Source organism: Delphinapterus leucas, chromosome 5 (genome assembly GCF_059928025.1).
Source record: "Delphinapterus leucas isolate spDelLeu-1000000601 "Yukka" chromosome 5, BTC_Dleu_Yukka2, whole genome shotgun sequence".
In the NCBI taxonomy this organism is placed as follows: Eukaryota; Metazoa; Chordata; class Mammalia; order Artiodactyla; family Monodontidae; genus Delphinapterus; species Delphinapterus leucas.
Window position 1 is genome coordinate 81,187,373 of NC_143133.1, and position 9,498 is coordinate 81,196,870.

General features: G+C 37.5%; 1 pseudogene; it reads left to right on the forward strand.

The window, feature by feature from the left end:
* Positions 1-1,957: 1,957 nt before the first annotated feature.
* LOC111171516 (serine/arginine-rich splicing factor 7 pseudogene) lies at positions 1,958-2,770 on the forward strand (annotated as a pseudogene).
* The last annotated feature ends 6,728 nt before the right edge of the window (positions 2,771-9,498 follow it).

Sequence of the window (9,498 nt, forward strand, 5' to 3'; positions counted from 1 at the left end):
TAGTACTCTAAACTGTAAGCTTTTCACATTACATGGTCATAATCCATTCAGTTTCAGTACATCTTTTTATCATCTTCATAAAGTGGTAAGTTAAAAAAAATCATTGGTTTAGGTGGAACTTCTCTGTCCATTAGCATCAAACTTTTATACCTAAAGTTGGAAAAATCAGGGAAAGAAAATGTATTACAGAATAATGTCTTCAAGAGGTTAAATTCCACCTGGTGTCAACATAATAGAGGAATACATTCCATGGTTATAATAGTCTATTTTAAGCTGGAGAGCTTAATTATGACTGCCAGATGAGTTTTTCCCCTGAAACAAGTATATTTGTAAAGCTATTAAAAATGCTAGGGAAGGTAAACAGCTATCTAAATTTGCATCTCATTTGATAAATATTAAATACTTTGGAAAGATGGGATGAATCTGCACTAAGACCTAATTGATCTTGATTAAACCCATGAAAGTCTTCACCATTGATAAAATTGATGTGAGGAGTTAGGACAAGGACCAGTACATAAAATACTCTGGTAAGATTCTCTAAACAACAGTTAGTTCCTTTCCAGCCCTTCTGATATCTGCTGTATTATAAACTCAACACGAGAATTAGAAGTAAAAAAAACAGGAACTAACTAAGCCAAAATAAGCATAAATAATTTATAAAGAAACCATTCGGGGTGGGGGGGACTTCCCTAGTGGCACAGTGGTTAGGAATCCACCTGCCAATGCAGAGGACACAGGGTCGATCCCGGGTCCGGGGAGATCCCACATGCCATGGAGCAACTAAGTCTGTGTGCCACGACTACTGAGCCTGTTCTCTAGAGCCCGTGAGCCACAACTACTGAGCCCATGAGCCACAGCTACTGAAGCCCGCATGCCTAGAGCCTGTGCTCCACAACAAGAGAAGCCAATGAAATGAGAAGCCCGCGCACTGCAAGGAAGGGTAGCCCCTGCTTGCCGCAACTATAGAAAGCCCACGTGCAGCAATGAAGACCCAAGGCAATCAAAAATAATTAATTAATTAATTAATTAAATTTAAAAAAGAAACCATTGGGGTTGGAGAGGCTGAAGTGTATCATGGATATTGTGTATACAACTGGATTTTCTATATTTATTAGAGTTTTCATAGCTTTTACAAGGAAACAAAATGTTACAATTTAGAAGGGGAAATACCTAGGAAAAATTTGTATAGTGTTCTATTCTCTACATTTTCATAATGATCTATTTTCTACATTTTCAGATATTTTCCAGAAACAAATGACAACCAAAACAACAAAACACATTTACCAAACCTCAGTGTTCCTTACATTGTAGACACCGATGATAAACAGGGAAAGTAGAAACATATTAGAAGACAATATCTAAAAGGGAAAGTAAGCAAACAAAACAGTGTTCTTGAAATATTGCATGCTTCTCTCACATTTTTTTCTTTATTCAAAATTTCTGTGCCCTGAGAACCTCATAAAATTCTTCACATTATTTTTGTGATGGCGGCAGTGGAACAGCAATCAGGTGATCACATTCTGACAGACTTCAGCAACACACAACTAGCATTAACACACAATCCTTGGGCTTCCCTGGTGGGGCAGTGGTTGAGAGTCCGCCTGCCGATGCAGGGGACGCGAGTTCATGCCCCGGTCCGGAAAGATCCCACATGCCGTGGAGCGGCTGAGCCCGTGAGCCATGGCCGCTGAGCCTGCGCGTCCGGAGCCTGTGCTCCGCAACGGGAGAGGCCACAACAGTGAGAGGCCCGTGTACCGCAAAACAAAACCAAACCAAACAAAACAAAAACACACAACCCTTGGCCTAAGGCAGTTGACTACGATGTACCAGACAACACTAATCAATCAGAGTTTGAGTTCCCTTTATTCTGACAAGGCTTCCTAATATAAGCCATCAAAAGTAGTTTAAAACTTGGTAGTCTTGAGTGCCGCCGGGACCGTTGGTGAGTGTGGCTGCGTTGTAGGTTTTGTAGTAATCGATCTCTGGGCGCTGCGAGCTGAAAGAGCCGAGCTCGCAGGCCAGTCATCATGTCGCGTTACGGGCGGTACGGAAGAGAAACCAAGGTGTATGCTGGTAACCTGGGAACTGGTGCTGGCAAAGGAGAGTTAGAAAGGGCTTTCAGTTATTATGGTCCCTTAAGAACTGTGTGGATTGCCAGAAATCCTCCGGGATTTGCCTTTGTGGAATTTGAAGATCCTAGAGATGCAGAAGATGCAGTGCGAGGCCTGGATGGGAAAGTGATTTGTGGTTCCCCAGTGAGAGTTGAACCATCAACAGGCATGCCTCGGAGATCTCGTTTTGATAGACCACCTGCCCGGCGTCCCTTTGATCCCAATGATAGATGCTATGAGTGTAGCGAAAAGGGACATTATGCTTATGATTGTCATCTCTATAGCCGCCGAAGAAGAAGCAGGTCACGGTCTAGATCACATTCAGGATCCAGAGGTAGGCGATACTCGTGCTCTCGCAGCAGGAGCAGGGGAAGGAGGTCAAGATCAGCACCGCCTCGGCGATCTAGATCTGTGTCTCTTCGTAGACCAAGAACAGCTTCAGTCAGACGATCTAGGTCTGGTTCTATAAAAGGATCAAGGTATTTCCAATCCCGGTCCAGGTCGAGATCAAGATCCAGGTCTCTTTCACAACCAAGAAGCAGCTGATCGAAGTCCAGATCTCTATCTCCGAAAAGAAGTCCTTCCCCATCAGGAAGTCCACGAAGAAGTGCAAGTCCTGAAAGAGTGGACTGAAGTTCTCAAGTTCATCTTTTTTTTTTTTTTTTACATCTTTATTGGAGTATAATTGCTTTACAATGGTGTGTTAGTTTCTGTTTTATAACAAAGTGAATCAGTTATACATATACATATATTCCCGTATCTCTTCCCTCTTGCGTCTCCCTCCCTCCCACCCTCCCTATCCCACCCTTCTAAGTGGTCACAAAGCACTAAGCTGATCTCCCTGTGCTATGCGGCTGCTTCCCACTAGCTATCTACCTTACGTTTGTTAGTGTGTATATGTCCATGCCTCTCTCTCGCTTTGTCACAGCTTACCCTTCTCCTTCCCCATATCCTCAAGTCCATTCTCTAGTAGGTCTGTGTCTTTATTCCTGTCTTACCCCTAGGTTCTTCATGACTTTTTTTTTCTTAAATTCCATACATATGTGTTAGCATACGGTATTTGTCTTTCTCTTTCTGACTTACTTCACTCTGTATGACAGACTCTAGGTCCTTCCACCTCATTACAAATAGCTCAATTTCATTTCTTTTTATGGCTAAGCAACCCTCAGAATGGGAGAAGATATTTGCAAATGAAACAACTGACAAAGGTTTAATCTCCAAAATTTACAAGCAGCTCATGCAGCTCAATAACAAAAAAACAAGCAACCCAATCCAAAAATGGGCAGAAGACCTAAATAGACATTTCTCCAAAGAAGATATACAGATTGCCAACAAACACATGAAAGAATGCTCAACATCATTAATCATTAGAGAAATGCAAATCAAAACTACAATGAGATATCATCTCACACCAGTCAGAATGGCCATCATCAAAAAATCTAGAAACAATCAATGCTGGAGAGGGTGTGGAGAAAACAGAACACTCTTGCACTGCTGGTGGGAATGTGAATTGGTACAGCCACTATGGAGAACAGTATGGAGGTTCCTTACAAAACTACAAATAGAAATACCATATGACCCAGTAATCCCAGTACTGGGCACATACCCTGAGAAAACCATAATTCAAAAAGAGTCATGTACCAAGATGTTCATTGCAGCTCTATTTACAATAGCCAGGAGATGGAAACAACCTAAGTGTCCATCATCGGATGAATAGATAAAGAAGATGTGGCACATATATACAATGGAATATTACTCAAGTTCACCTTTTAGGGAAAAGTTATTTTGTTTACATTATTATAAGGGATTTGTGATGTCTGTAAAGTGTAACTTAGGGAAGGGTAATTTAACCATCTAATCAAAACGGATCTGGACTATTACTCTGTAAATTCACAGCAGTAAGGTAATATAAATTTTTGTTGAATGTATTAAATCCTATGGTCTGAAAATGTAGGTTTTATTTGGCACATTTAAAATAAAATGTTTCTAATTAGATTTTTGATTTGTGTTCAGTATTAATGCTCCTCAATTTGGTAGGCTTCAAGAGTCAACCTTGATATTAACCGTATTCATACAGACCTACATTCAAAGTTTAATGGTGTTATTTAAGTCTTGAACATCACTGAATAGTATATATACACTTGGAAGATTCCTTTCTATGCTTAGAGTTTTGGGTAAGATGGTAAGAACTCGAGTGAGTCTCCCTTAGTAGCATGAATGCATCATGACAAGTCCCTAAATTAATCTATTGGAGTTGGCATTATTAGATGTCATCAGGCTAACGATCTCTTTTGTCAGGCTGTAGGGACCACTGACTTGCTGTAAAGTGAATGCAACAGGAACTGAGCAAGAGTAGCTGGACTTAATGCTGGAGAAACTGAATTTTTTGAAGCCTATTTAAGTATAGTAACTAATTGAGGTTTTCAGCCTATTAGATAAGATGGTGTCAAATTAGAGTTCTCCATTCTAGGAAGTTATACTCAATGTTCCTTTGTTTTCAAACACTAACCAATTTTATGCCAAAATTTTTGCATGTCTGAAGAATAGTCTGAATTTGGGACAAAACATCTTCATGTAAACCAGCTTTGCAAAATTTTCCTGCCCAGATATTCTCTCTCTCTTCAAATGGATTGCCTTACTCTGAGCAGAGATCTGTTAATTCCCAAGTTAGATTTTGCAGTTGCCGAACACCAACACACTTTATCTTATTTTGCCAGGCTGGTACAAAGTAATTAAAGATGTCAATCAGAAATGTTAAAAAGACTAAAGTAGTTTTGTAAATCCGACCTATATTTAGCAACACCTCATGTAGTTATTTTTTGGTAGCATCTGGTAAATTTTAGAATGTTAGAGCCAGTAGATTCTTTATTTGGACTTTAAATATCTTAAGTATCATAGGGCAGTAACAATTTTGAGTTTTCTGGTCAAGCTTTTGGTGCAAAAATATTTAGTGCTGGTGGCACAGCTGTCTGCCCTTGTTTCTTAGGCTTTTAAACAAAGTTATTGGATAACTTTACAATTTGGGAATACTGATCTGCCTCAAGTTTATTTACTGGTCTGAATGATCATTAGTATGTTGGAAGTTTGGATGTTCTGTTTTTGGAATTTTGACAACTGGCTGTGTTATATGGTTGGTATATAGCTATGTGTGTTATCAGCAGGCTTATTTGTTGCACTTGGTCAGCTTTAATTGTTCTGTAGTATATGAAGATAAGATTACTCAACAATAAATCTGCACAGAATAAAAAAAAAACAAAAAACTTGGTAGCCTTGCCACCCTGTTTTTAATAGAACAGGTACATACCCCAGCTCCTGTCTTTTCCTTTATTGAAAAACTGACAGAGCATTACAAAATGCATCTGCCTTAAATATTTGAGGCCAACTATAAAACATCAAGATACGTGGTAATAAAAATGCATCCGTGATGATGTGCTGTGAAAAGAAATATGCATAAAACTGTCAAAAGGCCAGCAAAACAAAACAAAACCAAACCCCCGAAACATGAAGAGCAGGAATGAAGTTAGAAAAATAATTTTGCTAAGAAGGCAAAAATATAGTGGAAAAAAGCCTGGATTTAATGGTCAGGAGACCTGACTTCTACTCTTTCCATGGGAGCTAAAACCTGGGTAATGTAGGGAAATTGCTAAGTCTCTCCAGGCTTCCCTGTATAAATTTAGAAAATAAGGAGGCAGACTGGATGATTTCCAAGCTTCCTTCCAAAGCCAAAATCTGATGAGATTTTAGTGATTTGTAGTTGTTAGAAAGAAGACAAGAAAATTCAAATTCTGCTTAACAATCTTCAGATGAAAATAAAATTTTCTTTTTTAACTTGTAGAAATTGTAATTGAAATACAAATGGCCACAACTCTCTCTATATGTATTTTTTGCTGCTTATTTTTCTAGCACTTGGTTTGATATTTATTTCTCATGATCCATTTTTACAAATAAAGAACTCAATATCATCAAAATTGCTATCAGATATTTATCAAGTACTGACATGGCCATGAAGCAAATGTGTATGGAGTTCTTAACAAATTCTTTCCTTAGACCTAATGGTCTTTAAAGGAGGCTCTGTAAATATTTACTGAGCTTCTACTATGTGCAAGTAACTATTCTAGATTCTAATAATAAAGTGGTAAACAAGACAAGCAAGATATTTGATCTGGCCTATTTTACATTCTAGAGGAGGATGATGAAGAATAGATTAGCAAATTAGTAAACAGATAAAGGAATAATCATCTCACATGATGGTAAGTTTTATGAAGAAAGTAAAATGAGCTAGATGTATGCAAATGTATTTCTATCAGTTCCTAATTTTCCTTTCCTATCATAGGGAGATTGCCTTCTTTATTATATGATTAACAGCTACCAGTTTAAAACAAATGTTCAACCTGGACAACCAGACACCTATTCCCACACCAAACACAGAAACCAGCTTGGCCCAATGGATGTAACTTCTGCGTTGTTCTTCCTTGTCCTAGTATTTTCCATTTCTATTTAAATCTGGAATTTAAGATATCAAAATGGATCTCTAGGGCAAAATCTGGAGATAAAATTTACCATTTTAATTAATGTACTAGATGATGAAATATTTAACATATATGAGAGAGGCTGATTAATATTAATTTAATGTGGTTTTTTTTTCCTTCTTCTAAAGATTTGTACTGAGATGTGGTGAGTTTTGAGATACTATATCCCTTACTTTTTATTATTTGGATTTTCTTTATTAGATAGTTTTTTGGAGATGTATTACCTGAAAATATAATTTGATTAGTGGGGAGGGAGGATTAGTGGATGAGTGCCAGGCTAGATGTGGTCTCCTCAAGGCCACTGACAAGTCCTTGTTTTTCTCTGTGACAGCTGCTGAAACAAAGAGCACCCTAGGCTGTTTGCAATTCCCTATTTCATTGTGTGAATAAGAATGAGCTTTTCCAGGACACAGGATCCTGGGAACTCAGCCTATTCTATGTTGGAACTCCCTAGCTGCCCTTGGGATGGAGTGGGCTCACCCTGTGGATCTGTGTAATTTACTGCTTACTTAGTTGCAGGTGCAACTTGCACCTCTGGGCTAGGTACTCTACCTTTAGTTTCAAGGGGAATTAGCACCTTCTGAAATGGCATAGAGAAAAGATAATTATTAGTGGTCAGAACCTGAAGTTGAATCCCAATGGTTCTAATATTGTTCTAATTGTTCCAAACAGTTCTAATACTACTATTACCAAAAATAAAAACCATGATAATAAGAGCTAATATTGTGTTTTAGGCAGGGCAAAATGCTTTATGTGTTATTTCAATTAATATTTGTAACAACCCATGGAGGTAAGTATCATTGTCTCTTGGTATCTGCAGGGGATTTGGTTCCAGGACCCCTGTAGATACCCAAATTCAGTGGCTCAATTCTCTTATATAAACTGGCATAGTGGAGTCAGCACTTGGTATCCATGGATGTGGAACCCCTGGATACAGGAGGACCAACTGTATTATTATTAGCACAGAGAGATTAAATAATTTGTTCAAGTTGAGAGTGGTCATTTTCTTAACTTAAATTCTCTTGTTCTTAGCCACTTTGTGTGACAATGTTATTTAGCTTTCCTTAGAGTCCTAGATTTGGTTTCCTCATGTAAAATAGGAATAATAATGTTTCCTCCTCCTCACATATATGAATGTTATATATATAATATGTATATATATATTCATAGAGACATATCTATCTCTGTCTCTTGTCTCTGTCTCTTTATCTCTTTTTCTCTATCTCTATTTCTAACTCTATCTCTACCTCGTCATTTAGCACAAAGCCTGACCAGTGATACATCGTTAATAAACAGTAGCTCAGCTTTTCTTTTCTTTTCTTTTTAAAATGAATTTCTTTTTAAAAAATTTTTATTGGAGTATAGTTGATTTACAATGTTGTGTTAATTTCTGCTGTACAACAAAATGAATCAGTTATACATATACATATATCCACCCTATTTTACATTCTTTTCCCATATAGGCCATTACAGAGTATTGAGTAGAGTTCCCTGTGCTATACAGTAGGTTCTTATTAGTTAGCTATTTTATATATAGTAGTGTGTGTGTGTGTGTGTGTGTGTATGTGTGTGTATGTCAATCCCAATCTCCCAATTTATACCACCCCCCCTTATCCCCTGGTAACCATAAGTTTGTTTTCTACATCCATTACTCTACTTCTGTTTTGTAAATAAGTTCATTTGTATGCTTTTTAAAAATTCCACATATAAGTGATATCTTATGATATTTCTCTTTCAGTGTCTGACTTACTTCACTCAGTATGATAATTTCTAGGTCCATCCATGTTGCTGCAAATGGCATTATTTTTTCTTTTTTATGACTGAGTAATATTCCATTGTATATATGTACCACATCTTCTTTATCCATTCCTCTTTTGATGGACATTTATGTTGCTTCCATGTCTTGGCTATTGTACATAGTGCTGCAATGAACATTGGGGTGCATGTATCTTTTTGAATTATGGTTTTCTCTGGGTATATGCCCAGGAGTGGGATTGCTGGATCATATGGTAGTTGTATTTTTAGTTTTTTAAAGAACCTTCAAATTGTTCCCCATAGTGGTTGTACCAATTTACATTCGCACCAACAGTATAGGAGGGTTCCCTTTTCTCCACACCCTCTCCAGCATTTACTGTTTGTAGATTTTTTGATGATGGCATTCTGACCAGTGTGAGGTGATACCTCATAGTAGTTTTGATTTGCATTTCTCTTATAATTAGTGATCTTCATCATGTTTTCATGTGCTTTTTGGCCATCTGTACATCTTTGGAGAAATGTCTGTTTAGATCTTCCACCCATTTTTTGATTGTGTTATTTGTTTTTTTGATATTGAGCCACATGAGCTGTTTGTATATTTTGGAGATTAATCCCTTGTTGGTTGCTTCATTTGCAAGTTTTTCTCCCATTCTGAGGGTTGTCTTTTCATTTTGTTTATGGTTTCCTTTGTTGTGCAAAAGCATTTAAGTTTAATTAGGTCTCATTTGTTTATTTTTATTTTCATTACTCTAAGAGGTGGATCAAAAAAGATCTTGCTGTGATTTATGTCCAAGAGTGTTCGGCCTATGTTTTCCTCTAAGAGGTTTATTGTGTCTGACCTTACATTTAGGTCTTTAATTCATTTTGAGTTTATTTTTATGTATGGTGTTAGGGAGTGTTCTAATTTCATTTGTTTACATGTAGCTGTCCAGTTTTCCCAGCCACTTATGGAAGAGACTGTCTTTTCTCTATTGTATATTGCCTCCTTTGTTATAGATTAGGTGACCATAGGTGTGTGAGTTTATCTTTGGACTTTCTATCCTGTTGCATTGATCTATATTTCTGTTTTTGTGCCAGCACCATATTGTTTTCATTACTGTAGC